This window comes from Epinephelus fuscoguttatus, linkage group LG15, assembly GCF_011397635.1.
Source record: "Epinephelus fuscoguttatus linkage group LG15, E.fuscoguttatus.final_Chr_v1".
Lineage (NCBI taxonomy): Eukaryota > Metazoa > Chordata > Actinopteri > Perciformes > Serranidae > Epinephelus > Epinephelus fuscoguttatus.
The window spans coordinates 5,270,002-5,294,397 of NC_064766.1; the positions used below are offsets into that span (position 1 = coordinate 5,270,002).

At 47.0% G+C, this 24,396-nt stretch overlaps 19 non-coding genes and 23 pseudogenes across 19 annotated transcripts; all 42 read right to left on the bottom strand.

Annotated features, from left to right (window-relative positions):
- Positions 1-157: 157 nt before the first annotated feature.
- On the bottom strand, positions 158-272 carry LOC125902921 (U5 spliceosomal RNA). The gene has a single exon (XR_007451199.1). It is a non-coding gene; the product is annotated as a U5 spliceosomal RNA (small nuclear RNA).
- A 446-nt stretch (positions 273-718) lies between these two features.
- On the bottom strand, positions 719-897 carry LOC125902909 (U2 spliceosomal RNA; annotated as a pseudogene).
- Positions 898-1,038: 141 nt separating this feature from the next.
- LOC125902933 (U5 spliceosomal RNA) lies at positions 1,039-1,153 on the bottom strand. Its single transcript, XR_007451209.1, has one exon. It is a non-coding gene; the product is annotated as a U5 spliceosomal RNA (small nuclear RNA).
- A 446-nt stretch (positions 1,154-1,599) lies between these two features.
- On the bottom strand, positions 1,600-1,779 carry LOC125902942 (U2 spliceosomal RNA; annotated as a pseudogene).
- Positions 1,780-2,452: 673 nt separating this feature from the next.
- LOC125902907 (U2 spliceosomal RNA) lies at positions 2,453-2,631 on the bottom strand (annotated as a pseudogene).
- A 141-nt stretch (positions 2,632-2,772) lies between these two features.
- LOC125902922 (U5 spliceosomal RNA) lies at positions 2,773-2,887 on the bottom strand. The gene has a single exon (XR_007451200.1). It is a non-coding gene; the product is annotated as a U5 spliceosomal RNA (small nuclear RNA).
- A 442-nt stretch (positions 2,888-3,329) lies between these two features.
- Positions 3,330-3,507, bottom strand: LOC125902912 (U2 spliceosomal RNA; annotated as a pseudogene).
- A 143-nt stretch (positions 3,508-3,650) lies between these two features.
- On the bottom strand, positions 3,651-3,761 carry LOC125902940 (U5 spliceosomal RNA). The gene has a single exon (XR_007451216.1). It is a non-coding gene; the product is annotated as a U5 spliceosomal RNA (small nuclear RNA).
- A 431-nt stretch (positions 3,762-4,192) lies between these two features.
- On the bottom strand, positions 4,193-4,370 carry LOC125902913 (U2 spliceosomal RNA; annotated as a pseudogene).
- A 117-nt stretch (positions 4,371-4,487) lies between these two features.
- Positions 4,488-4,602, bottom strand: LOC125902920 (U5 spliceosomal RNA). The gene has a single exon (XR_007451198.1). It is a non-coding gene; the product is annotated as a U5 spliceosomal RNA (small nuclear RNA).
- Positions 4,603-5,044: 442 nt separating this feature from the next.
- LOC125902908 (U2 spliceosomal RNA) lies at positions 5,045-5,224 on the bottom strand (annotated as a pseudogene).
- Positions 5,225-5,350: 126 nt separating this feature from the next.
- On the bottom strand, positions 5,351-5,463 carry LOC125902938 (U5 spliceosomal RNA). Its single transcript, XR_007451214.1, has one exon. It is a non-coding gene; the product is annotated as a U5 spliceosomal RNA (small nuclear RNA).
- Positions 5,464-5,910: 447 nt separating this feature from the next.
- LOC125902905 (U2 spliceosomal RNA) lies at positions 5,911-6,087 on the bottom strand (annotated as a pseudogene).
- A 141-nt stretch (positions 6,088-6,228) lies between these two features.
- LOC125902927 (U5 spliceosomal RNA) lies at positions 6,229-6,343 on the bottom strand. The gene has a single exon (XR_007451205.1). It is a non-coding gene; the product is annotated as a U5 spliceosomal RNA (small nuclear RNA).
- A 440-nt stretch (positions 6,344-6,783) lies between these two features.
- Positions 6,784-6,962, bottom strand: LOC125902919 (U2 spliceosomal RNA; annotated as a pseudogene).
- Positions 6,963-7,103: 141 nt separating this feature from the next.
- On the bottom strand, positions 7,104-7,218 carry LOC125902925 (U5 spliceosomal RNA). Its single transcript, XR_007451203.1, has one exon. It is a non-coding gene; the product is annotated as a U5 spliceosomal RNA (small nuclear RNA).
- A 442-nt stretch (positions 7,219-7,660) lies between these two features.
- On the bottom strand, positions 7,661-7,840 carry LOC125902897 (U2 spliceosomal RNA; annotated as a pseudogene).
- A 117-nt stretch (positions 7,841-7,957) lies between these two features.
- Positions 7,958-8,072, bottom strand: LOC125902923 (U5 spliceosomal RNA). Its single transcript, XR_007451201.1, has one exon. It is a non-coding gene; the product is annotated as a U5 spliceosomal RNA (small nuclear RNA).
- A 447-nt stretch (positions 8,073-8,519) lies between these two features.
- Positions 8,520-8,698, bottom strand: LOC125902906 (U2 spliceosomal RNA; annotated as a pseudogene).
- A 677-nt stretch (positions 8,699-9,375) lies between these two features.
- Positions 9,376-9,551, bottom strand: LOC125902917 (U2 spliceosomal RNA; annotated as a pseudogene).
- Positions 9,552-9,692: 141 nt separating this feature from the next.
- Positions 9,693-9,807, bottom strand: LOC125902931 (U5 spliceosomal RNA). Its single transcript, XR_007451208.1, has one exon. It is a non-coding gene; the product is annotated as a U5 spliceosomal RNA (small nuclear RNA).
- Positions 9,808-10,254: 447 nt separating this feature from the next.
- LOC125902898 (U2 spliceosomal RNA) lies at positions 10,255-10,434 on the bottom strand (annotated as a pseudogene).
- Positions 10,435-10,575: 141 nt separating this feature from the next.
- On the bottom strand, positions 10,576-10,690 carry LOC125902928 (U5 spliceosomal RNA). The gene has a single exon (XR_007451206.1). It is a non-coding gene; the product is annotated as a U5 spliceosomal RNA (small nuclear RNA).
- Positions 10,691-11,134: 444 nt separating this feature from the next.
- On the bottom strand, positions 11,135-11,311 carry LOC125902915 (U2 spliceosomal RNA; annotated as a pseudogene).
- A 140-nt stretch (positions 11,312-11,451) lies between these two features.
- Positions 11,452-11,566, bottom strand: LOC125902926 (U5 spliceosomal RNA). Its single transcript, XR_007451204.1, has one exon. It is a non-coding gene; the product is annotated as a U5 spliceosomal RNA (small nuclear RNA).
- A 442-nt stretch (positions 11,567-12,008) lies between these two features.
- Positions 12,009-12,186, bottom strand: LOC125902914 (U2 spliceosomal RNA; annotated as a pseudogene).
- A 117-nt stretch (positions 12,187-12,303) lies between these two features.
- On the bottom strand, positions 12,304-12,417 carry LOC125902937 (U5 spliceosomal RNA). The gene has a single exon (XR_007451213.1). It is a non-coding gene; the product is annotated as a U5 spliceosomal RNA (small nuclear RNA).
- A 445-nt stretch (positions 12,418-12,862) lies between these two features.
- Positions 12,863-13,042, bottom strand: LOC125902899 (U2 spliceosomal RNA; annotated as a pseudogene).
- A 259-nt stretch (positions 13,043-13,301) lies between these two features.
- Positions 13,302-13,481, bottom strand: LOC125902900 (U2 spliceosomal RNA; annotated as a pseudogene).
- Positions 13,482-13,619: 138 nt separating this feature from the next.
- LOC125902929 (U5 spliceosomal RNA) lies at positions 13,620-13,737 on the bottom strand. The gene has a single exon (XR_007451207.1). It is a non-coding gene; the product is annotated as a U5 spliceosomal RNA (small nuclear RNA).
- A 444-nt stretch (positions 13,738-14,181) lies between these two features.
- LOC125902904 (U2 spliceosomal RNA) lies at positions 14,182-14,360 on the bottom strand (annotated as a pseudogene).
- A 658-nt stretch (positions 14,361-15,018) lies between these two features.
- LOC125902930 (U2 spliceosomal RNA) lies at positions 15,019-15,195 on the bottom strand (annotated as a pseudogene).
- Positions 15,196-15,336: 141 nt separating this feature from the next.
- On the bottom strand, positions 15,337-15,451 carry LOC125902924 (U5 spliceosomal RNA). The gene has a single exon (XR_007451202.1). It is a non-coding gene; the product is annotated as a U5 spliceosomal RNA (small nuclear RNA).
- A 444-nt stretch (positions 15,452-15,895) lies between these two features.
- Positions 15,896-16,068, bottom strand: LOC125902918 (U2 spliceosomal RNA; annotated as a pseudogene).
- Positions 16,069-16,206: 138 nt separating this feature from the next.
- LOC125902936 (U5 spliceosomal RNA) lies at positions 16,207-16,324 on the bottom strand. The gene has a single exon (XR_007451212.1). It is a non-coding gene; the product is annotated as a U5 spliceosomal RNA (small nuclear RNA).
- A 443-nt stretch (positions 16,325-16,767) lies between these two features.
- Positions 16,768-16,947, bottom strand: LOC125902901 (U2 spliceosomal RNA; annotated as a pseudogene).
- A 141-nt stretch (positions 16,948-17,088) lies between these two features.
- Positions 17,089-17,203, bottom strand: LOC125902939 (U5 spliceosomal RNA). The gene has a single exon (XR_007451215.1). It is a non-coding gene; the product is annotated as a U5 spliceosomal RNA (small nuclear RNA).
- A 443-nt stretch (positions 17,204-17,646) lies between these two features.
- Positions 17,647-17,823, bottom strand: LOC125902910 (U2 spliceosomal RNA; annotated as a pseudogene).
- Positions 17,824-17,941: 118 nt separating this feature from the next.
- LOC125902935 (U5 spliceosomal RNA) lies at positions 17,942-18,056 on the bottom strand. Its single transcript, XR_007451211.1, has one exon. It is a non-coding gene; the product is annotated as a U5 spliceosomal RNA (small nuclear RNA).
- A 447-nt stretch (positions 18,057-18,503) lies between these two features.
- On the bottom strand, positions 18,504-18,683 carry LOC125902903 (U2 spliceosomal RNA; annotated as a pseudogene).
- A 141-nt stretch (positions 18,684-18,824) lies between these two features.
- LOC125902934 (U5 spliceosomal RNA) lies at positions 18,825-18,939 on the bottom strand. Its single transcript, XR_007451210.1, has one exon. It is a non-coding gene; the product is annotated as a U5 spliceosomal RNA (small nuclear RNA).
- A 445-nt stretch (positions 18,940-19,384) lies between these two features.
- Positions 19,385-19,564, bottom strand: LOC125902902 (U2 spliceosomal RNA; annotated as a pseudogene).
- Between the last annotated feature and the right edge of the window lie 4,832 nt (positions 19,565-24,396).

A 24,396-nucleotide genomic window follows, 5' to 3' on the forward strand; every position in this document is an offset into this window, starting at 1 on the left:
AAGGCCGAAAAGTGATGTGGCCCAACCGTTAGCTGCCCAACGCAACCTTCAGGCACAAGTGTCACTTGTCACGCTGCAATACTTTTCACTGGGCATGAGACACCTAAATGTAACTCAGGCTTAAAAGGGCTTTTCTGATCTTCACAAAAGCACAAGGCTCAGCCAAATGGCAAAGCCTGCCAAAAATAGCTTCAACTCTTTGGTGTTCCTTTCCACGGAAGTCTTTAGTAAAAGGCGAAAGACTTGTGCGTTATGAAAAGAAACCAGAGTAAGTACAGCCCTTTGATGAAGAACAGCCAAAGAGCCGAGTCGTCCCAGTCAAAACACTCATGGTACGCCTGACTTGCCCCGCGATCCAAATCCCAGGCCACACACATTCCCCAAACCCTGCCCACAATATCACAGTGGAAATATATGTCCTCTCTGTCCAGTGTTTTTCTGCCAATTAAAAGTGCAAATCTCGCTGTATTTTTCAGACTTCATTTTGCTGTTGATTGGCTTTTACTCCAGTTGTCATGTTTTACAGCCATTTGAGACTGGGAGCCCAGTGAGGTTCGCCAAGGGACATGGGTGATGAGGAGTCAACAGAGCCTATTTTGCCACAACGCCAGGCCATGAAGACAGCATCCAGTGGGACTCATTTGTTTCTCAGTCCAATGTCAATTTGAGCAATCGGCAGCTCCGTTTGCGTTGATATATTGTTGTCCACAAGGCAGGAGAAAGGTGCGCCATTTCCAGCGGCGCTGCAATACCGGTCGATGCGTGGAGTGAACGGAGCAAGCCCCTTTTTCAGCCCCCGAAACAAAAAAATATGTTTAATGTTGTCATCTTATTGAGGACATATCACATATTAAACTGATGAGAACAGATACTACAGCCAAAAGGCCGAAAAGTGATGTGGCCCAACCGTTAGCTGCCCAACGCAACCTTCAGGCACAAGTGTCACTTGTCACGCTGCAATACTTTTCACTGGGCATGAGACACCTAAATGTAACTCAGGCTTAAAAGGGCTTTTCTGATCTTCACAAAAGCACAAGGCTCAGCCAAATGGCAAAGCCTGCCAAAAATAGCTTCAACTCTTTAGTGTTCCTTTCCACGGAAGTCTTTAGTAAAAGGCGAAAGACTTGTGCGTTATGAAAAGAAACCAGGGTAAGTACAGCCCTTTGATGAAGAACAGCCAAAGAGCCGAGTCGTCCCAGTCAAAACACTCATGGTACGCCTGACTTGCACAGAGATCCAAATCCCAGGCCACACACATTCCCCTACCCCTGCCCACAATATCACCGTGGAAATATATGTCCTCTCTGTCCTGTGTTTTTCTGCCAAATAAAACTGCAAATCTCGTTGTATTTTTTCAGACTTCATTTTGCTGTTGATTGGCTTTACTCCAGTTGTCATGTTTTACAGCCATTTGAGACTGGGAGCCCAGTGAGGTTCGCCAAGGGACATGGGTGATGAGGAGTCAACAGAGCCTATTTTGCCACAACGCCAGGCCATGAAGACAGCATCCAGTGGGACTCATTTGTTTCTCAGTCCAATGTCAATTTGAGCAATGGGCCGCTCCGTTTGCGTTGATATTTGGTTGTCCACAAGGCAGGAGAAAGGTGCGCCATTTCCAGCGGCGCTGCAATACCGGGTCGATGCGTGGAGTGAACGGAGCAAGCCCCTTTTTCAGCCCCCGACACAAAAAAATATGTTTAATGTTGTCATCTTATTGAGGACATATCACATATTAAACTGATGAGAACAGATACTACAGCCAAAAGGCCGAAAAGTGATGTGGCCCAACCGTTAGCTGCCCAACGCAACCTTCAGGCACAAGTGTCACTTGTCACGCTGCAATACTTTTCACTGGGCATGAGACACCTAAATGTAACTCAGGCTTAAAAGGGCTTTTCTGATCTTCACAAAAGCACAAGGCTCAGCCAAATGGCAAAGCCTGCCAAAAATAGCTTCAACTTACTGGAGGCGAAAGACTTGTGCGTTATGAAAAGAAACCAGAGTAAGTACAGCCCTTTGATGAAGAACAGCCAAAGAGCCGAGTCGTCCCAGTCAAAACACTCCTGGTTCGCCTGACTTGCCACTCGATCCAAATCCCAGGCCACACCCATTCCCCTACCCCTGCCCACAATATCACCGTGGAAATATATGTCCTCTCTGTCCTGTGTTTTTCTGCCAATTAAAAGTGCAAATCTCGCTGTATTTTTTCAGACTTCATTTTGCTGTTGATTGGCTTTACTCCAGTTGTCATGTTTTACAGCCATTTGAGACTGGGAGCCCAGTGAGGTTCGCCAAGGGACATGGGTGATGAGGAGTCAACAGAGCCTATTTTGCCACAACGCCAGGCCATGAAGACAGCATCCAGTGGGACTCATTTGTTTCTCAGTCCAATGTCAATTTGAGCAATGGGCCGCTCCGTTTGCGTTGATATTTGGTTGTCCACAAGGCAGGAGAAAGGTGCGCCATTTCCAGCGGCGCTGCAATACCGGGTCGATGCGTGGAGTGAACGGAGCAAGCCCCTTTTTCAGCCCCCGACACAAAAAATATGTTTAATGTTGTCATCTTATTGAGGACATATCACATATTAAACTGATGAGAACAGATACTACAGCCAAAAGGCCGAAAAGTGATGTGGCCCAACCGTTAGCTGCCCAACGCAACCTTCAGGCACAAGTGTCACTTGTCACGCTGCAATACTTTTCACTGGGCATGAGACACCTAAATGTAACTCAGGCTTAAAAGGGCTTTTCTGATCTTCACAAAAGCACAAGGCTCAGCCAAATGGCAAAGCCTGCCAAAAATAGCTTCAACTCTTTGGTGTTCCTTTCCACGGAAGTCTTTAGTAAAAGGCGAAAGACTTGTGCGTTATGAAAAGAAACCAGAGTAAGTACAGCCCTTCGATGAAGAACAGCCAAAGAGCCTAGTCGTCCCAGTCAAAACACTCATGGTACGCCTGACTTGCCCCTGATCAAATCCCAGGCCACACCCATTCCCTACCCCTGCCCACAATATCACCGTGGAAATATATGTCCTCTCTGTCCTGTGTTTTCTGCCAATTAAAAGTGCAAATCTCGCTGTATTTTTCAGACTTCATTTTGCTGTTGATTGGCTTTTACTCCAGTTGTCATGTTTTACAGCCATTTGAGACTGGGAGCCCAGTGAGGTTCGCCAAGGGACATGGGTGATGAGGAGTCAACAGAGCCTATTTTGCCACAACGCCAGGCCATGAAGACAGCATCCAGTGGGACTCATTTGTTTCTCAGTCCAATGTCAATTTGAGCAATGGGCCGCTCCGTTTGCGTTGATATTTGGTTGTCCACAAGGCAGGAGAAAGGTGCGCCATTTCCAGCGGCGCTGCAATACCGGGTCGATCGTGGAGTGAGCGGAGCAAGCCCCTTTTTCAGCCCCCGACACAAAAAATATGTTTAATGTTGTCATCTTATTGAGGACATATCACATATTAAACTGATGAGAACAGATACTACAGCCAAAAGGCCGAAAAGTGATGTGGCCCAACCGTTAGCTGCCCAACGCAACCTTCAGGCACAAGTGTCACTTGTCACGCTGCAATACTTTTCACTGGGCATGAGACACCTAAATGTAACTCAGGCTTGAAAGGGCTTTTCTGATCTTCACAAAAGCACAAGGCTCAGCCCAATGGCAAAGCCTGCCAAAAATAGCTTCAACTCTTTGGTGTTGCTTTCCACGAAGTCTTTAGTAAAAGCGAAAGACTTGTGCGTTATGAAAAGAAACCAGAGTAAGTACAGCCCTTTGATGAAGAACAGCCAAAGAGCCTAGTCGTCCCAGTCAAAACACTCATGGTACGCCTGACTTGCCCCGCGATCCAAATCCCAGGCCCCACCCATTCCCCTACCCTGCCCACAATATCACCGTGGAAATATATGTCCTCTCTGTCCTGTGTTTTCTGCCAATTAAAAGTGCAAATCTCGCTGTATTTTTCAGACTTGATTGGCTTTTACTCCAGTTGTCATGTTTTACAGCCATTTGAGACTGGGAGCCCAGTGAGGTTCGCCAAGGGACATGGGTGATGAGGAGTCAACAGAGCCTATTTTGCCACAACGCCAGGCCATGAAGACAGCATCCAGTGGGACTCATTTGTTTCTCAGTCCAATGTCAATTTGAGCAATGGGCGCTCCGTTTGCGTTGATATTTGGTTGTCCACAAGGCAGGAGAAAGGTGCGCCATTTCCAGCGGCGCTGCAATACCGGTCGATGCGTGGAGTGAGAACGGAGCAAGCCCCTTTCAGCCCCGACACAATAAAATATGTTTAATGTTGTCATCTTATTGAGGACATATCACATATTAAACTGATGAGAACAGATACTACAGCCAAAAGGCCGAAAAGTGATGTGGCCCAACCGTTAGCTGCCCAACGCAACCTTCAGGCACAAGTGTCACTTGGCACGAAACACCTAAATGTAGCTCGGGCTTAAAAGGGCTTTTCTGATCTTCACAAAAGCACAAGGCTTAGCCAAATGGCAAAGCCTGCCAAAAATAGCTTCAACTCATTGGTGTTCCTTTCCACGGAAGTCTTTAGTAAAAGGCGAAAGACTTGTGCGTTATGAAAAGAAACCAGAGTAAGTACAGCCCTTTGATGAAGAACAGCCAAAGAGCCTAGTCGTCCCAGTCAAAACACTCATGGTACGCCTGACTTGCCCATGATCCAAATCCCAGGCCACACCCATTCCCTACCCCTGCCCACAATATCACCGTGAAATATATGTCCTCTCTGTCCTGTGTTTTTCTGCCAATTAAAAGTGCAAATCTCGCTGTATTTTTCAGACTTCATTTTGCTGTTGATTGGCTTTACTCCAGTTGTCATGTTTTACAGCCATTTGAGACTGGGAGCCCAGTGAGGTTCGCCAAGGGACATGGGTGATGAGGAGTCAACAGAGCCTATTTTGCCACAACGCCAGGCCATGAAGACAGCATCCAGTGGGACTCATTTGTTTCTCAGTCCAATGTCAATTTGAGCAATGGGCCGCTCCGTGTGCGTTGATATTTGGTTGTCCACAAGGCAGGAGAAAGGTGCGCCATTTCCAGCGGCGCTGCAATCCCGGGTCGATGCGTGGAGTGAACGGAGCAAGCCCCTTTTTCAGCCCCCGACACAAAAAAATATGTTTAATGTTGTCATCTTATTGAGGACATATCACATATTAAACTGATGAGAACAGATACTACAGCCAAAAGGCCGAAAAGTGATGTGGCCCAACCGTTAGCTGCCCAACGCAACCTTCAGGCACAAGTGCAATACTTTTCACTTGGGCATGAGACACCTAAATGTAACTCAGGCTTAAAAGGGCTTTTCTGATCTTCACAAAGCACAAGGCTCAGCCAAATGGCAAAGCCTGCCAAAAATAGCTTCAACTCATTGGTGTTCCTTTCCACGAAGTCTTTAGTAAAGGCGAAAGACTTGTGCGTTATGAAAAGAAACCAGAGTAAGTACAGCCCTTTGATGAAGAACAGCCAAAGAGCCTAGTCGTCCCAGTCAAAACACTCATGGTACGCCTGACTTGCCCCGCGATCCAAATCCCAGGCCACACCCATTCCCCGACCCCTGCCCACAATATCACCGTGGAAATATATGTCCTCTCTGTCCTGTGTTTTTCTGCCAATTAAAAGTGCAAATCTCGCTGTATTTTTTCAGACTTCATTTTGCTGTTGATTGGCTTTTACTCCAGTTGTCATGTTTTACAGCCATTTGAGACTGGGAGCCCAGTGAGGTTCGCCAAGGGACATGGGTGATGAGGAGTCAACAGAGCCTATTTTGCCACAACGCCAGGCCATGAAGACAGCATCCAGTGGGACTCATTTGTTTCTCAGTCCAATGTCAATTTGAGCAATGGGCCGCTCCGTTTGCGTTGATATTTGGTTGTCCACAAGGCAGGAGAAAGGTGCGCCATTTCCAGCGGCGCTGCAATACCGGGTCGATGCGTGGAGTGAACGGAGCAAGCCCCTTTTCAGCCCCGACACAAAAATTATGTTTAATGTTGTCATCTTATTGAGGACATATCACATATTAAACTGATGAGAACAGATACTACAGCCAAAAGGCCGAAAAGTGATGTGGCCCAACCGTTAGCTGCCCAACGCAACCTTCAGGCACAAGTGTCACTTGTCACGCTGCAATACTTTTCACTGGGCATGAGACACCTAAATGTAACTCAGGCTTGAAAGGGCTTTTCTGATCTTCACAAAAGCACAAGGCTCAGCCAAATGGCAAAGCCTGCCAAAAATAGCTTCAACTCTTTGGTGTTGCTTTCCACGGAAGTCTTTAGTAAAAGGCGAAAGACTTGTGCGTTATGAAAAGAAACCAGAGTAAGTACAGCCCTTTGATGAAGAACAGCCAAAGAGCCTAGTCGTCCCAGTCAAAACACTCATGGTACGCCTGACTTGCTGATCCAAATCCCAGGCCACACCCATTCCCTACCCCTGCCCACAATATCACCGTGGAAATATATGTCCTCTCTGTCCTGTGTTTTTCTGCCAATTAAAAGTGCAAATCTCGCTGTATTTTTCAGACTTCATTTTGCTGTTGATTGGCTTTTACTCCAGTTGTCATGATTTACAGCCATTTGAGACTGGGAGCCCAGTGAGGTTCGCCAAGGGACATGGGTGATGAGGAGTCAACAGAGCCTATTTTGCCACAACGCCAGGCCATGAAGACAGCATCCAGTGGGACTCATTTGTTTCTCAGTCCAATGTCAATTTGAGCAATGGGCGCTCCGTTTGCGTTGATATTTGGTTGTCCACAAGGCAGGAGAAAGGTGCGCCATTTCCAGCGGCGCTGCAATACCGGGTCGATGCGTGGAGTGAACGGAGCAAGCCCCTTTTTCAGCCCCCGACACAAAAAATATGTTTAATGTTGTCATCTTATTGAGGACATATCACATATTAAACTGATGAGAACAGATACTACAGCCAAAAGGCCGAAAAGTGATGTGGCCCAACCGTTAGCTGCCCAACGCAACCTTCAGGCACAAGTGTCACTTGTCACGCTGCAATACTTTTCACTGGGCATGAGACACCTAAATGTAACTCGGGCTTAAAAGGGCTTTTCTGATCTTCACAAAAGCACAAGGCTCAGCCAAATGGCAAAGCCTGCCAAAAATAGCTTCAACTCATTGGTGTTCCTTTCCACGGAAGTCTTTAGTAAAAGGCGAAAGACTTGTGCGTTATGAAAAGAAACCAGAGTAAGTACAGCCCTTTGATGAAGAACAGCCAAAGAGCCTAGTCGTCCCAGTCAAAACACTCATGGTACGCCTGACTTGCCCGATCCAAATCCCAGGCCACACCCATTCCCTACCCCTGCCCACAATATCACCGTGGAAATATATGTCCTCTCTGTCCTGTGTTTTTCTGCCAATTAAAAGTGCAAATCTCGCTGTATTTTTCAGACTTCATTTTGCTGTTGATTGGCTTTTACTCCAGTTGTCATGTTTTACAGCCATTTGAGACTGGGAGCCCAGTGAGGTTCGCCAAGGGACATGGGTGATGAGGAGTCAACAGAGCCTATTTTGCCACAACGCCAGGCCATGAAGACAGCATCCAGTGGGACTCATTTGTTTCTCAGTCCAATGTCAATTTGAGCAATGGGCTGCTCCGTTTGCGTTGATATTTGGTTGTCCACAAGGCAGGAGAAAGGTGCGCCATTTCCAGCGGCGCTGCAATACCGGGTCGATGCGTGGAGTGAACGGAGCAAGCCCCTTTTTCAGCCCCCGACACAAAAAAATATGTTTAATGTTGTCATCTTATTGAGGACATATCACATATTAAACTGATGAGAACAGATACTACAGCCAAAAGGCCGAAAAGTGATGTGGCCCAACCGTTAGCTGCCCAACGCAACCTTCAGGCACAAGTGTCACTTGGCACGAAACACCTAAATGTAGCTCGGGCTTAAAAGGGCTTTTCTGATCTTCACAAAAGCACAAGGCTCAGCCAAATGGCAAAGCCTGCCAAAAATAGCTTCAACTCTTTGGTGTTCCTTTCCACGGAAGTCTTTAGTAAAAGGCGAAAGACTTGTGCGTTATGAAAAGAAACCAGAGTAAGTACAGCCCTTTGATGAAGAACAGCCAAAGAGCCTAGTCGTCCCAGTCAAAACACTCATGGTACGCCTGACTTGCCCCGCGATCCAAATCCCAGGCCACACCCATTCCCCTACCCCTGCCCACAATATCACCGTGGAAATATATGTCCTCTCTGTCCTGTGTTTTTCTGCCAATTAAAAGTGCAAATCTCGCTGTATTTTTTCAGACTTCATTTTGCTGTTGATTGGCTTTTACTCCAGTTGTCATGTTTTACAGCCATTTGAGACTGGGAGCCCAGTGAGGTTCGCCAAGGGACATGGGTGATGAGGAGTCAACAGAGCCTATTTTGCCACAACGCCAGGCCATGAAGACAGCATCCAGTGGGACTCATTTGTTTCTCAGTCCAATGTCAATTTGAGCAATGGGCCGCTTCGTCTGCGTTGATATTTGGTTGTCCACAAGGCAGGAGAAAGGTGCGCCATTTCCAGCGGCGCTGCAATACCGGTCGATCGCGTGGAGTGAACGGAGCAAGCCCCTTTTTCAGCCCCCGACACAAAAAATATGTTTAATGTTGTCATCTTATTGAGGACATATCACATATTAAACTGATGAGAACAGATACTACAGCCAAAAGGCCGAAAAGTGATGTGGCCCAACCGTTAGCTGCCCAACGCAACCTTCAGGCACAAGTGTCACTTGTCACGCTGCAATACTTTTCACTGGGCATGAAACACCTAAATGTAGCTCGGGCTTAAAAGGGCTTTTCTGATCTTCACAAAAGCACAAGGCTCAGCCAAATGGCAAAGCCTGCCAAAAATAGCTTCAACTCATTCTGGAGGCGATAGCCTTGTGCGTTATCAAAAGCAACCAGAGTAAGTACAGCCCTTTGATGAAGAACAGCCAAAGAGCCTACTCGTCCCAGTCAAAACACTCATGGTACGCGTGACTTGCCCCGCGATCCACATCCCAGGCCACACACATTCCCTACCCCTGCCCACAATATCACCGTGGAAATATATGTCCTCTCTGTCCTGTGTTTTTCTGCCAATTAAAAGTGCAAATCTCGCTGTATTTTTCAGACTTCATTTTGCTGTTGATTGGCTTTTACTCCAGTTGTCATGTTTTACAGCCATTTGAGACTGGGAGCCCAGTGAGGTTCGCCAAGGGACATGGGTGATGAGGAGTCAACAGAGCCTATTTTGCCACAACGCCAGGCCATGAAGACAGCATCCAGTGGGACTCATTTGTTTCTCAGTCCAATGTCAATTTGAGCAATGGGCCGCAGCTCCGTTTGCGTTGATATTTGGTTGTCCACAAGGCAGGAGAAAGGTGCGCCATTTCAGCGGCGCTGCAATACCGGTCGATCGTGGAGTGAACGGAGCAAGCCCTTTTTCAGCCCCCGACACAAAAAAATATGTTTAATGTTGTCATCTTATTGAGGACATATCACATATTAAACTGATGAGAACAGATACTACAGCCAAAAGGCCGAAAAGTGATGTGGCCCAACCGTTAGCTGCCCAACGCAACCTTCAGGCACAAGTGTCACTTGTCACGCTGCAATACTTTTCACTGGGCATGAGACACCTAAATGTAACTCAAGCTTAAAAGGGCTTTTCTGATCTTCACAAAAGCACAAGGCTCAGCCAAATGGCAAAGCCTGCCAAAAATAGCTTCAACTCATTGGTGTTGCTTTCCACGGAAGTCTTTAGTAAAAGGCGAAAGACTTGTGCGTTATGAAAAGAAACCAGAGTAAGTACAGCCCTTTGATGAAGAACAGCCAAAGAGCCTAGTCGTCCCAGTCAAAACACTCATGGTACGCCTGACTTGCCCCGCGATCCAAATCCCAGGCCACACCCATTCCCCTACCCCTGCCCACAATATCACCGTGGAAATATATGTCCTCTCTGTCCTGTGTTTTTCTGCCAATTAAAAGTGCAAATCTCGCTGTATTTTTTCAGACTTCATTTTGCTGTTGATTGGCTTTTACTCCAGTTGTCATATTTTACAGCCATTTGAGACTGGGAGCCCAGTGAGGTTCGCCAAGGGACATGGGTGATGAGGAGTCAACAGAGCCTATTTTGCCACAACGCCAGGCCATGAAGACAGCATCCAGTGGGACTCATTTGTTTCTCAGTCCAATGTCAATTTGAGCAATGGGCCGCTTCGTCTGCGTTGATATTTGGTTGTCCACAAGGCAGGAGAAAGGTGCGCCATTTCCAGCGGCGCTGCAATACCGGGTCGATGCGTGGAGTGAACGGAGCAAGCCCCTTTTTCAGCCCCCGACACAAAAAAATATGTTTAATGTTGTCATCTTATTGAGGACATATCACATATTAAACTGATGAGAACAGATACTACAGCCAAAAGGCCGAAAAGTGATGTGGCCCAACCGTTAGCTGCCCAACGCAACCTTCAGGCACAAGTGTCACTTGTCACGCTGCAATACTTTTCACTGGGCATGAGACACCTAAATGTAACTCAGGCTTGAAAGGGCTTTTCTGATCTTCACAAAAGCACAAGGCTCAGCCAAATGGCAAAGCCTGCCAAAAATAGCTTCAACTCTTTGGTGTTGCTTTCCACGGAAGTCTTTAGTAAAAGGCGAAAGACTTGTGCGTTATGAAAAGAAACCAGAGTAAGTACAGCCCTTTGATGAAGAACAGCCAAAGAGCCGAGTCGTCCCAGTCAAAACACTCATGGTACGCCTGACTTGCGCGATCCAAATCCCAGGCCACACCAATTCCACTACCCCTGCCCACAATATCACCGTGGAAATATATGTCCTCTCTGTCCTGTGTTTTTCTGCCAATTAAAAGTGCAAATCTCGCTGTATTTTTCAGACTTCATTTTGCTGTTGATTGGCTTTTACTCCAGTTGTCATGTTTTACAGCCATTTGAGACTGGGAGCCCAGTGAGGTTCGCCAAGGGACATGGGTGATGAGGAGTCAACAGAGCCTATTTTGCCACAACGCCAGGCCATGAAGACAGCATCCAGTGGGACTCATTTGTTTCTCAGTCCAATGTCAATTTGAGCAATGGGCCGCTCCGTTATGCGTTGATATTTGGTTGTCCACAAGGCAGGAGAAAGGTGCGCCATTTCCAGCGGCGCTGCAATACCGGTCGTCGTGGAGTGAACGGAGCAAGCCCCTTTTTCAGCCCCCGACACAAAAAAATATGTTTAATGTTGTCATCTTATTGAGGACAGATCACATATTAAACTGATGAGAACAGATACTACAGCCAAAAGGCCGAAAAGTGATGTGGCCCAACCGTTAGCTGCCCAACGCAACCTTCAGGCACAGGTGTCACTTGTCACGCTGCAATACTTTTCACTGGGCATGAGACACCTAAATGTAACTCGGGCTTAAAGGGCTTTTCTGATCTTCACAAAAGCACAAGGCTCAGCCAAATGGCAAAGCCTGCCAAAAATAGCTTCAACTCATTGGTGTTCCTTTCCACGGAAGTCTTTAGTAAAAGGCGAAAGACTTGTGCGTTATGAAAAGAAACCAGAGTAAGTACAGCCCTTTGATGAAGAACAGCCAAAGAGCCTAGTCGTCCCAGTCAAAACACTCATGGTACGCCTGACTTGCCGCGATCCAAATCCCAGGCCACACCCATTCCCTACCCCTGCCCACAATATCACCGTGGAAATATATGTCCTCTCTGTCCTGTGTTTTTCTGCCAATTAAAAGTGCAAATCTCGCTGTATTTTTCAGACTTCATTTTGCTGTTGATTGGCTTTACTCCAGTTGTCATGTTTTACAGCCATTTGAGACTGGGAGCCCAGTGAGGTTCGCCAAGGGACATGGGTGATGAGGAGTCAACAGAGCCTATTTTGCCACAACGCCAGGCCATGAAGACAGCATCCAGTGGGACTCATTTGTTTCTCAGTCCAATGTCAATTTGAGCAATGGGCTGCTCCGTTTGCGTTGATATTTGGTTGTCCACAAGGCAGGAGAAAGGTGCGCCATTTCCAGCGGCGCTGCAATACCGGTCGATCGTGGAGTGAACGGAGCAAGCCCCTTTTTCAGCCCCCGACACAAAAAAATATGTTTAATGTTGTCATCTTATTGAGGACATATCACATATTAAACTGATGAGAACAGATACTACAGCCAAAAGGCCGAAAAGTGATGTGGCCCAACCGTTAGCTGCCCAACGCAACCTTCAGGCACAAGTGTCACTTGGCACGAAACACCTAAATGTAGCTCGGGCTTAAAAGGGCTTTTCTGATCTTCACAAAAGCACAAGGCTCAGCCAAATGGCAAAGCCTGCCAAAAATAGCTTCAACTCTTTGGTGTTCCTTTCCACGGAAGTCTTTAGTGAAGGCGAAAGACTTGTGCGTTATGAAAAGAAACCAGAGTAAGTACAGCCCTTTGATGAAGAACAGCCAAAGAGCCGAGTCGTCCCAGTCAAAACACTCATGAGTACGCCTGACTTGCCTGATCCAACTCCCAGGCCACACCCATTCCCCTACCCCTGCCCACAATATCACCGTGGAAATATATGTCCTCTCTGTCCTGTGTTTTTCTGCCAATTAAAAGTGCAAATCTCGCTGTATTTTTTCAGACTTCATTTTGCTGTTGATTGGCTTTTACTCCAGTTGTCATGTTTTACAGCCATTTGAGACTGGGAGCCCAGTGAGGTTCGCCAAGGGACATGGGTGATGAGGAGTCAACAGAGCCTATTTTGCCACAACGCCAGGCCATGAAGACAGCATCCAGTGGGACTCATTTGTTTCTCAGTCCAATGTCAATTTGAGCAATGGGCCGCTTCGTCTGCGTTGATATTTGGTTGTCCACAAGGCAGGAGAAAGGTGCGCCATTTCCAGCGGCGCTGCAATACCGGGTCGATGCGTGGAGTGAACGGAGCAAGCCCCTTTTTCAGCCCCCGACACAAAAAAATATGTTTAATGTTGTCATCTTATTGAGGACATATCACATATTAAACTGATGAGAACAGATACTACAGCCAAAAGGCCGAAAAGTGATGTGGCCCAACCGTTAGCTGCCCAACGCAACCTTCAGGCACAAGTGTCACTTGTCACGCTGCAATACTTTTCACTGTGCATGAGACACCTAAATGTAACTCAGGCTTAAAAGGGCTTTTCTGATCTTCACAAAAGCACAAGCACAAGCACCAGGCCATGAAGACAGCATCCAGTGGGACTCATTTGTTTCTCAGTCCAATGTCAATTTGAGCAATGGGCCGCTCCGTTTGCGTTGATATTTGGTTGTCCACGAGGCAGGAGAAAGGTGCGCCATTTCCAGCGGCGCTGCAATACCGGGTCGATGCGTGGAGTGAACGGAGCAAGCCCCTTTTTCAGCCCCCGACACAAAAAAATATGTTTAATGTTGTCATCTTATTGAGGACATATCACATATTAAACTGATGAGAACAGATACTACAGCCAAAAGGCCGAAAAGTGATGTGGCCCAACCGTTAGCTGCCCAACGCAACCTTCAGGCACAAATGTCACTTGTCACGCTGCAATACTTTTCACTGGGCATGAGACACCTAAATGTAACTCAGGCTTAAAAGGGCTTTTCTGATCTTCACAAAAGCACAAGGCTTAACCAAATGGCAAAGCCTGCCAAAAATAGCTTCAACTCATTGGTGTTGCTTTCCACGGAAGTCTTTAGTAAAAGGCGAAAGACTTGTGCGTTATGAAAAGAAACCAGAGTAAGTACAGCCCTTTGATGAAGAACAGCCAAAGAGCCTAGTCGTCCCAGTCAAAACACTCATGGTCCGCCTGACTTGCCCTGATCCAAATCCCAGGCCACACCCATTCCCTACCCCTGCCCACAATATCACCGTGGAAATATATGTCCTCTCTGTCCTGTGTTTTTCTGCCAATTAAAAGTGCAAATCTCGCTGTATTTTTTCAGACTTCATTTTGCTGTTGATTGGCTTTTACTCCAGTTGTCATGTTTTACAGCCATTTGAGACTGGGAGCCCAGTGAGGTTCGCCAAGGGACATGGGTGATGAGGAGTCAACAGAGCCTATTTTGCCACAACGCCAGGCCATGAAGACAGCATCCAGTGGGACTCATTTGTTTCTCAGTCCAATGTCAATTTGAGCAATGGGCCGCTCCGTTTGCGTTGATATTTGGTTGTCCACAAGGCAGGAGAAAGGTGCGCCATTTCCAGCGGCGCTGCAATACAGGGTCGATGCGTGGAGTGAGCGGAGCAAGCCCCTTTTTCAGCCCCCGACACAAAAAATATGTTTAATGTTGTCATCTTATTGAGGACATATCACATATTAAACTGATGAGAACAGATACTACAGCCAAAAGGCCGAAAAGTGATGTGGCCCAACCGTTAGCTGCCCAACGCAACCTTCAGGCACAAGTGTCACTTGTCACGCTGCAATACTTTTCACTGGGCATGAAACACCTAAATGTAGCTCGGGCTTAAAAGGGCTTTTTTGATCTTCACAAAAGCACAAGACTCAGCCAAATGGCAAAGCCTGACAACTGGAGGCGAAAGACTTGTGCGTTATGAAAAGAAACCAGAGTAAGTACAGCCCTTTGATGAAGAACAGCCAAAGAGCCGAGTCGTCCCAGTCAAAACACTCATGGTACGCCTGACTTGCCCCGCGATCCAAATCCCAGGCCACACCCATTCCCCTACCCCTGCCCACAATATCACCGTGGAAATATATGTCCTCTCTGTCCTGTGTTTTTCTGCCAATTAAAAGTGCAAATCTCGCTGTATTTTTTCAGACTTCATTTTGCTGTTGATTGGCTTTTACTCCAGTTGTCATGTTTTACAGCCATTTGAGACTGGGAGCCCAGTGAGGTTCGCCAAGGGACATGGGTGATGAGGAGTCAACAGAGCCTATTTTGCCACAACGCCAGGCCATGAAGACAGCATCCAGTGGGACTCATTTGTTTCTCAGTCCAATGTCAATTTGAGCAATGGGCCGCTTCGTCTGCGTTGATATTTGGTTGTCCACAAGGCAGGAGAAAGGTGCGCCATTTCCAGCGGCGCTGCAATACCGGGTCGATGCGTGGAGTGAACGGAGCAAGCCCCTTTTCAGCCCCGACACAAAAAATATGTTTAATGTTGTCATCTTATTGAGGACATATCACATATTAAACTGATGAGAACAGATACTACAGCCAAAAGGCCGAAAAGTGATGTGGCCCAACCGTTAGCTGCCCAACGCAACCTTCAGGCACAAGTGTCACTTATCACGCTGCAATACTTTTCACTGGGCATGAAACACCTAAATGTAGCTCGGGCTTAAAAGGGCTTTTCTGATCTTCACAAAAGCACAAGGCTCAGCCAAATGGCAAAGCCTGCCAAAAATAGCTTCAACTCTTTGGTGTTCCTTTCCACGGAAGTCTTTAGTAAAAGGCGAAAGACTTGTGCGTTATGAAAAGAAACCAGAGTAAGTACAACCCTTTGATGAAGAACAGCCAAAGAGCCTAGTTGTCCCAGTCAAAACACTCATGGTACGCCTGACTTGCCCCGCGATCCAAATCCCAGGCCACACCCATTCCCCTACCCCTGCCCACAATATCACCGTGGAAATATATGTCCTCTCTGTCCTGTGTTTTTCTGCCAATTAAAAGTGCAAATCTCGCTGTATTTTTTCAGACTTCATTTTGCTGTTGATTGGCTTTTACTCCAGTTGTCATGTTTTACAGCCATTTGAGACTGGGAGCCCAGTGAGGTTCGCCAAGGGACATGGGTGATGAGGAGTCAACAGAGCCTATTTTGCCACAACGCCAGGCCATGAAGACAGCATCCAGTGGGACTCATTTGTTTCTCAGTCCAATGTCAATTTGAGCAATGGGCGCCGTCTGCGTTGATATTTGGTTGTCCACAAGGCAGGAGAAAGGTGCGCCATTTCAGTGGCGCTGCAATACGGTCGATGCGTGGAGTGACAGACAAGCCCCTTTTTCAGCCCCGACACAAAAAATATGTTTAATGTTGTCATCTTATTGAGGACATATCACATATTAAACTGATGAGAACAGATACTACAGCCAAAAGGCCGAAAAGTGATGTGGCCCAACCGTTAGCTGCCCAACGCAACCTTCAGGCACAAGTGTCACTTGTCACGCTGCAATACTTTTCACTGGGCATGAGACACCTAAATGTAACTCAAGCTTAAAAGGGCTTTTCTGATCTTCACAAAAGCACAAGGCTTAACCAAACGGCAAAGCCTGCCAAAAACAGCTTCAACTCTTTGGTGTTCCTTTCCACGGAAGTCTTTAGTAAAACGCGAAAGACTTGTGCGTTATGAAAAGAAGCCAGAGTAAGTACAGCCCTTTGATGAAGAACAGCCAAAGAGCCTAGTCGTCCCAGTCAAAACACTCATGGTACGCCTGACTTGCCCCGCGATCCAAATCCCAGGCCACACCCATTCCCCTACCCTGCCCACAATATCACCGTGGAAATATATGTCCTCTCTGTCCTGTGTTTTTCTGCCAATTAAAAGTGCAAATCTCGCTGTATTTTTCAGACTTCATTTTGCTGTTGATTGGCTTTACTCCAGTTGTCATGTTTTACAGCCATTTGAGACTGGGAGCCCAGTGAGGTTCGCCAAGGGACATGGGTGATGAGGAGTCAACAGAGCCTATTTTGCCACAACGCCAGGCCATGAAGACAGCATCCAGTGGGACTCATTTGTTTCTCAGTCCAATGTCAATTTGAGCAATGGCCGCTCCGTTTGCGTTGATATTTGGTTGTCCACAAGGCAGGAGAAAGGTGCGCCATTTCCAGCGGCGCTGCAATACCGGGTCGATGCGTGGAGTGAACGGAGCAAGCCCCTTTTTCAGCCCCCGACACAAAAAAATATGTTTAATGTTGTCATCTTATTGAGGACATATCACATATTAAACTGATGAGAACAGATACTACAGCCAAAAGGCCGAAAAGTGATGTGGCCCAACCGTTAGCTGCCCAACGCAACCTTCAGGCACAAATGTCACTTGTCACGCTGCAATACTTTTCACTGGGCATGAGACACCTAAATGTAACTCAAACTTAAAAGGGCTTTTCTGATCTTCACAAAAGCACAAGGCTCAGCCAAATGGCAAAGCCTGCCAAAAATAGCTTCAACTCATTGGTGTTGCTTTCCACGGAAGTCTTTAGTAAAGGCGAAAAGACTTGTGCGTTATGAAAAGAAACCAGAGTAAGTACAACCCTTTGATGAAGAACAGCCAAAGAGCCTAGTTGTCCCAGTCAAAACACTCATGGTACGCCTGACTTGCCCGATCCAAATCCCAGGCCACACCCATTCCCTACCCCTGCCCACAATATCACCGTGGAAATATATGTCCTCTCTGTCCTGTGTTTTTCTGCCAATTAAAAGTGCAAATCTCGCTGTATTTTTTCAGACTTCATTTTGCTGTTGATTGGCTTTTACTCCAGTTGTCATGTTTTACAGCCATTTGAGACTGGGAGCCCAGTGAGGTTCGCCAAGGGACATGGGTGATGAGGAGTCAACAGAGCCTATTTTGCCACAACGCCAGGCCATGAAGACAGCATCCAGTGGGACTCATTTGTTTCTCAGTCCAATGTCAATTTGAGCAATGGGCCGCTCCGTTTGCGTTGATATTTGGTTGTCCACAAGGCAGGAGAAAGGTGCGCCATTTCCAGCGGCGCTTCAATACCGTGTCGATGCGTGGAGTGAACGGAGCAAGCCCCTTTTCAGCCCCGACACAAAAAATATGTTTAATGTTGTCATCTTATTGAGGACATATCACATATTAAACTGATGAGAACAGATACTACAGCCAAAAGGCCGAAAAGTGATGTGGGCCCAACCGTTAGCTGCCCAACGCAACCTTCAGGCACAAGTGTCACTTGGCACGAAACACCTAAATGTAGCTCGGGCTTAAAAGGGCTTTTCTGATCTTCACAAAAGCACAAGGCTTAGCCAAATGGCAAAGCCTGCCAAAAATAGCTTCAACTCATTGGTGTTCCTTTCCACGGAAGTCTTTAGTAAAAGGCGAAAGACTTGTGCGTTATGAAAATTAACCAGAGTAAGTACAGCCCTTTGATGAAGAACAGCCAAAGAGCCTAGTCGTCCCAGTCAAAACACTCATGGTACGCCTGACTTGCCCCGCGATCCAAATCCCAGGCCACACCCATTCCCCTACCCCTGCCCACAATATCACCGTGGAAATATATGTCCTCTCTGTCCTGTGTTTTTCTGCCAATTAAAAGTGCAAATCTCGCTGTATTTTTTCAGACTTCATTTTGCTGTTGATTGGCTTTTACTCCAGTTGTCATGTTTTACAGCCATTTGAGACTGGGAGCCCAGTGAGGTTCGCCAAGGGACATGGGTGATGAGGAGTCAACAGAGCCTATTTTGCCACAACGCCAGGCCATGAAGACAGCATCCAGTGGGGCTCATTTGTTTCTCAGTCCAATGTCAATTTGAGCAATGGGCCGCTCCGTTTGCGTTGATATTTGGTTGTCCACAAGGCAGGAGAAAGGTGCGCCATTTCCAGCGGCGCTGCAATACCGGGTCGATGCGTGGAGTGAACGGAGCAAGCCCCTTTTTCAGCCCCCGCCTCACAAAAATATGTATAATGTTGTCATCTTATTGAGGACATATCACATATTAAACTGATGAGAACAGATACTACAGCCAAAAGGCCGAAAAGTGATGTGGCCCAACCGTTAGCTGCCCAACGCAACCTTCAGGCACAAGTGTCACTTGTCACGCTGCAATACTTTTCACTGGGCATGAAACACCTAAATGTAACTCAGGCTTAAAAGGGCTTTTCTGATCTTCACAAAAGCACAAGGCTCAGCCAAATGGCAAAACCTGCCAAAAATAGCTTCAACTCATTGGTGTTGCTTTCCACGGAAGTCTTTAGTAAAAAGCGAAAGACTTGTGCGTTATGAAAAGAAACCAGAGTAAGTACAGCCCTTTGATGAAGAACAGCCAAAGAGCCTAGTCGTCCCAGTCAAAACACTCATGGTACGCCTGACTTGCCCCTTGATCCAAATCCCAGGCCACACCCATTCCCTACCCCTGCCCACAATATCACCGTGGAAATATATGTCCTCTCTGTCCTGTGTTTTTCTGCCAATTAAAAGTGCAAATCTCGCTGTATTTTTCAGACTTCATTTTGCTGTTGATTGGCTTTTACTCCAGTTGTCATGTTTTACAGCCATTTGAGACTGGGAGCCCAGTGAGGTTCGCCAAGGGACATGGGTGATGAGGAGTCAACAGAGCCTATTTTGCCACAACGCCAGGCCATGAAGACAGCATCCAGTGGGACTCATTTGTTTCTCAGTCCAATGTCAATTTGAGCAATGGGCCGCTTCGTCTGCGTTGATATTTGGTTGTCCACAAGGCAGGAGAAAGGTGCGCCATTTCCAGCGGCGCTGCAATACCGGGTCGATGCGTGGAGTGAACGGAGCAAGCCCCTTTTTCAGCCCCCGACACAAAAAAATATGTTTAATGTTGTCATCTTATTGAGGACATATCACATATTAAACTGATGAGAACAGATACTACAGCCAAAAGGCCGAAAAGTGATGTGGCCCAACCGTTAGCTGCCCAACGCAACCTTCAGGCACAAGTGTCACTTGTCACGCTGCAATACTTTTCACTGGGCACGAAACACCTAAATGTAGCTCGGGCTTAAAAGGGCTTTTCTGATCTTCACAAAAGCACAAGGCTCAGCCAAATGGCAAAGCCTGCCAAAAACAGCTTCAACTCATTGGTGTTCCTTTCCACGGAAGTCTTTAGTAAAAGGCAATTCAATTTCAATTTTTAGACGTTTATTGAATTCAGTGCAGGGTAATATAACAATCACACGATTACTTTTACATCACTACATTTACGTTTTACAGTTTTAAATTTAGAATCATCACAAAAATCATGGTTCGCACCTACTAAATATAGACTAAATATTATCAAACCATGTGGTTTGTGGCACCTTCCATAATAGCAATTTTGTTTTCATTTCTGTTGCTGTTGTGTCTTTTAACAGATAGTCCTTAAAAATGTTTAACATAGTTCTTATTACAATTTTTTCTGACATACAATACTTTTTCATAACACATACATTTCTTGCTTTCCACAGACTCTCTTTGACACAGTTAATAACAACCCACCATTTTTTAACCTTAGTTGTTGAATTTTTTTGCAAGCAACCATAAGCTATTTCTTCATAACAGATGGGAGCTTTATACAAATTTTTCAGCCATGGTGATACTAGCAACCACACACATTTCGCAAAGGGGCATGACCAGAAGAGATGTTCTACAGTTTCATTGTCACTACAAATACCGGGTCGATGCGTGGAGTGCAGGGGCGGAAATCCCGGGGGGACAATGGGGACATGACTCCCCCTTCAATAAAGCTGTACCCCCCTAGAATAATTTGAGACACAATTAATGATTTTTGAACAATGCAGTAGTATTTATTAAAAGCCCAATGTAAGCGGTGCTCATTATAAAAGCCCAATAATGTTCTATTTAAATCTTAAAAGATTTAGTCCCCCCCTCCCATTCCTAGTAGTGGTATATCCCACACTCTTTCCAATGGATGGGGCTTGCAGCCGTTAGTACTTGGCAGCAGTGTGGCAGGACCCCGCTGCCCACATCACGCAGGGTAAGATGTACACTCACACAGACACAGTTTAACTTACACAAGTTACAACACACCCCATTTACTGTTACAACAAGCCCCAGGCCCAGGCTGATAATATAAATTGTCTGCAACATTTCTCCTGCATTGTTCAAAAGCCAGAGTTTAGTGATAGTCAGAGAGGACAGGAGAGAAAGAAGAGGGAGAGGACAGGACAAGAGCAGTCAGTGACGGAGCAGCTCGTAGTTAATATCTGTAGGCTCTCTACCTGTCAGTGAGACAAACATGACAGACGTGCAGTTTAACTGATGAGGAGCGACCATTACGCGCGATTATTACGCACGGTTCTGAGGTGCGTAGCGGCAGATCTCAAAGCACACTGTTTATAAACCAGTCACCAGTTTAATTGCAGGAAATGTTTATCTCACTGCCAGTAAAAAAGACAACAAAAACAAACAAAATGGTTTGCTCCTGCAGCCAGCCAGAGACGAAGGATCCATTCCACACACCTGAGTCAGATGAAAAAGAGGGAGAGAAGGAGAGAGATCGAGTTTCGGTCTTTGATGAATGAAGCCTTGTTGTTTTGCTGCTATTAAACAATGAGAGACATGTTTTCTCCGTTTACTTAATAGCATAAATATTCACACTACTGCGCACGGAGAGACAGAGACCTGCTCTGCTCCAGACACACTCAGCACCTTGGACAGCACGGCGCGCCTGACTGTTGTCGATGTGTACATGTTAATTTGATTTCAATCATTTTGTTTTAAATCTGGACATGAGCAGGTGGACTCAGCCAGTGCTAAGAAAGGTCCTATGCCTGCCCGTTGCAGAGATAGAGAAAAGATTAAAGCGTCAAATTGTGGTAAAAGATGTTGTATAAAAAACAGGCTACAACTTTTTTTCCTTGCCCCCCCCCCCCCCCGGAATTAAAATTTTACCGTTTATTGTCCCCCCCAACTATGAAATGGGATTTTCGCCCCTGCCCCATCCCTACCAGGTATGAAGGAAACTTAGGGACATGTGCTCAGTTTTTATACCAGTGCTCCTTAGTCTTTAGTCAGCAACCTGTAACCTATGCCACTCATGCTTCTAAAATAGCATTTGTTATGAGTTTGCTTTCAGGACAGGCCACAGCTTGGGCCTTAGCAATCTCCGGCCAACGCCAAGACGTTTGTTCTAATTAGGCTTGTTTTGCTGAAGAAATGAGAAAAGTTTTTGATCATCCCGTTAAAGGGAGGGAAGCTATGGGAAAATTGTTAGATTTACGACAGGACAACCAGTCAGTCTCCCAGTACGCCGTTTCTTTCCGCATACTCGCAGTAGAATGCGGGTGGAATGATTCGGCTTTACAAGCTCTTTTCATAAGGGACTATCGGGGGAGGTTAAAAACGAATTGGCGGTGCGAGACGAAACAGCGTCCTTAAACGAGCTTGTTGATTTAGCCATTCGGTTAGATAACAGACTGAGGGAAAGACACAGGGAGAGATTAGATAGGCAGAGGCCCCGTGCTTTCACCTCCACCCCACTCGGTCCTGCCTCCGACAGATCCATTTCCTCCTCGCCTCTGTCGTCCCCTAACACATTTCGTCCCAGCACCTCGGCCCCCTCGGTTCCGAAGAAGAGCCGATGCAGTTGGGACGGGCTCGGCTGACCCCAGCGGAGAGACAGCGGCGCTGGCACAACCAGCTCTGCATCTACTGCGGTGGGGAGGGCCATTTCTTGGCTCAGTGTCTGGAGGTGCCAAAAAACCAGGCTCATCAGTAGGCGAGGGGGTGCTGGTGAGCCAAACTACCACTTCTGCCACCTCTCCAGGCAGACTACAAGTAAAGGGTATGTTGCATTACGCTCAGCTGACTACTCCCGTGCAGATTTTGGTGGGCTTGGGGGCAGACGATAACCTCATAGACTCAGACTTTGTTACACACAATAACCTTCCATTGATAAAGCTAAATTTGCCTAGAGAGGTCCGGGCTATTGACGGCAAACTACTGGAGGTTGTTACTCACAAGACTGAACTCATAAAGCTGACTTTTTCTGGTAACCACCATGAATACCTAGAGCTGAATGTAATGTCCTCTCCTCTGATTCCCGTTGTGCTCAGGATACCTTGGCTAAAATTGCACAACCCACACATAGACTGGACCACGGCTACCATTTGTAGTTGGAGCAGTTACTGCCACGCTCACTGCCTACACTCCGCTATTCCAGGTAAAAACCCCATCGGTCTTAGTGCACTAGAGAAAACTGATTTGACCTCTGTCCCCAGTGAATATCATAGCTCAGACCTTGTTCAGCAAGTACCAAGCTATGTCGCTCCCCCCACACCGAACTTATGACTGTGGCATTGACTTGCTTCCAGGTGCTCCTCTCCCCACAAGGAGACTATACAGCATTTCCCAACCTGAAAAAGAATCCATGGAGAAATATATTAACGACTCTCTAGCTGCAGGTCTCATCCGCTCCTCCTCATCTCCGGTGGGGGCCGGTTTTTTCTTCGTGGAGAAAAAGGACAAGACCCTATGCCCCTGTATCGACTACTCAGGTTTGAATGAGATCACAGTGAAAAACAAAAATCTGCTCCCCCTCATAGACTCAGCTTTTGGTCCTCTCCATGAAGCAACCATCTTCTCAAAACTGAACTTAAGAAATGCATATCATCTGGTCAGAATCAGAGAGGGTGATGAGTGGAAAACTGCCTTCAATACACATCTAGGACATTTTGAGTACTTAGTCATGCCTTTTGGCTTAACCAATGCACCTGCAGTTTTTTGGGCACTGCTGAATGATGTTTTGAGAGACTTGTTAAACAAAACTGTGTTTGTGTATCTCGACGACATTCTGATTTTCTCACAGACTCCTGAGGAACATGTTAACCATATCCAGGAGGTCCTCAAGAGACTCTTGGACAACAAAGTGTTTGTAAAAGCTGAAAAATGTGAATTTCGCGTTTCCTCTGTCAACTTTCTAGGTTACGTGGTGGAGATGGGGCAGCTCAGAAGTAGCGCCTGAGACCATTCTTCCCTCATCCTGTCCTGCGTGGTGGGAGTGGTCCGGTGGGAGGTGGAGCAGACAGTCCAGGATGCGCTTCGGAACCACCCAGCTCCCGATGAGTGTCCTGCGGGCCGACTGTTTGTTCCCCCGCCTGCAAGATCCCCAGTGCTCCAGTGGGGGCACTCCTCTCGCATGGCATGTCATCCTTCACCAGTGGCTTTGGTGGCCTTCTATGACTGCAGACACCAGGGGGTTCATCGCTGCCTGCCCGGTCTGCGCCCAAAACAAGTCCTCATCGTGCCCCTGCTGGTCCTCTGCTCCTCTTGCCTGTTCCCCACCGCCCCTGGTCCCACATAGCAGTTGACTTCGTCACCGGACTCCCACCTTCAGAGGGAAACACCACAGTACTCACCATAGTGGACCGTTTTTCCAAGGCAGTTCATTTTGTCCCTCTCCCTAAGCTCCCGTCAGCCTTGGAAACGGCCAACTTGCTTGTGCAACACGTCTTTCATCTCCATGGCATTCCCCAGGACATCGTCTCAGACAGAGGTCCCCAGTTCATCTCGCAGGTTTGGAAGGCCTTCTGTCGCACCTTGGGCACCACGACCAGCCTCTCGTCAGGGTACCACCCACAGTCCAATGGTCAGACGGAGCGTGCCAACCAGGACCTGGAGTCCGCTTTGAGGTGTGTGGCTTCCTGTCTCCCGGCCTCCTGGTGCCCCCTCCTACCGTGGGTGGAATATTCCCACAACTCCATGGTCAGCTCGGCGACAGGTATGTCAC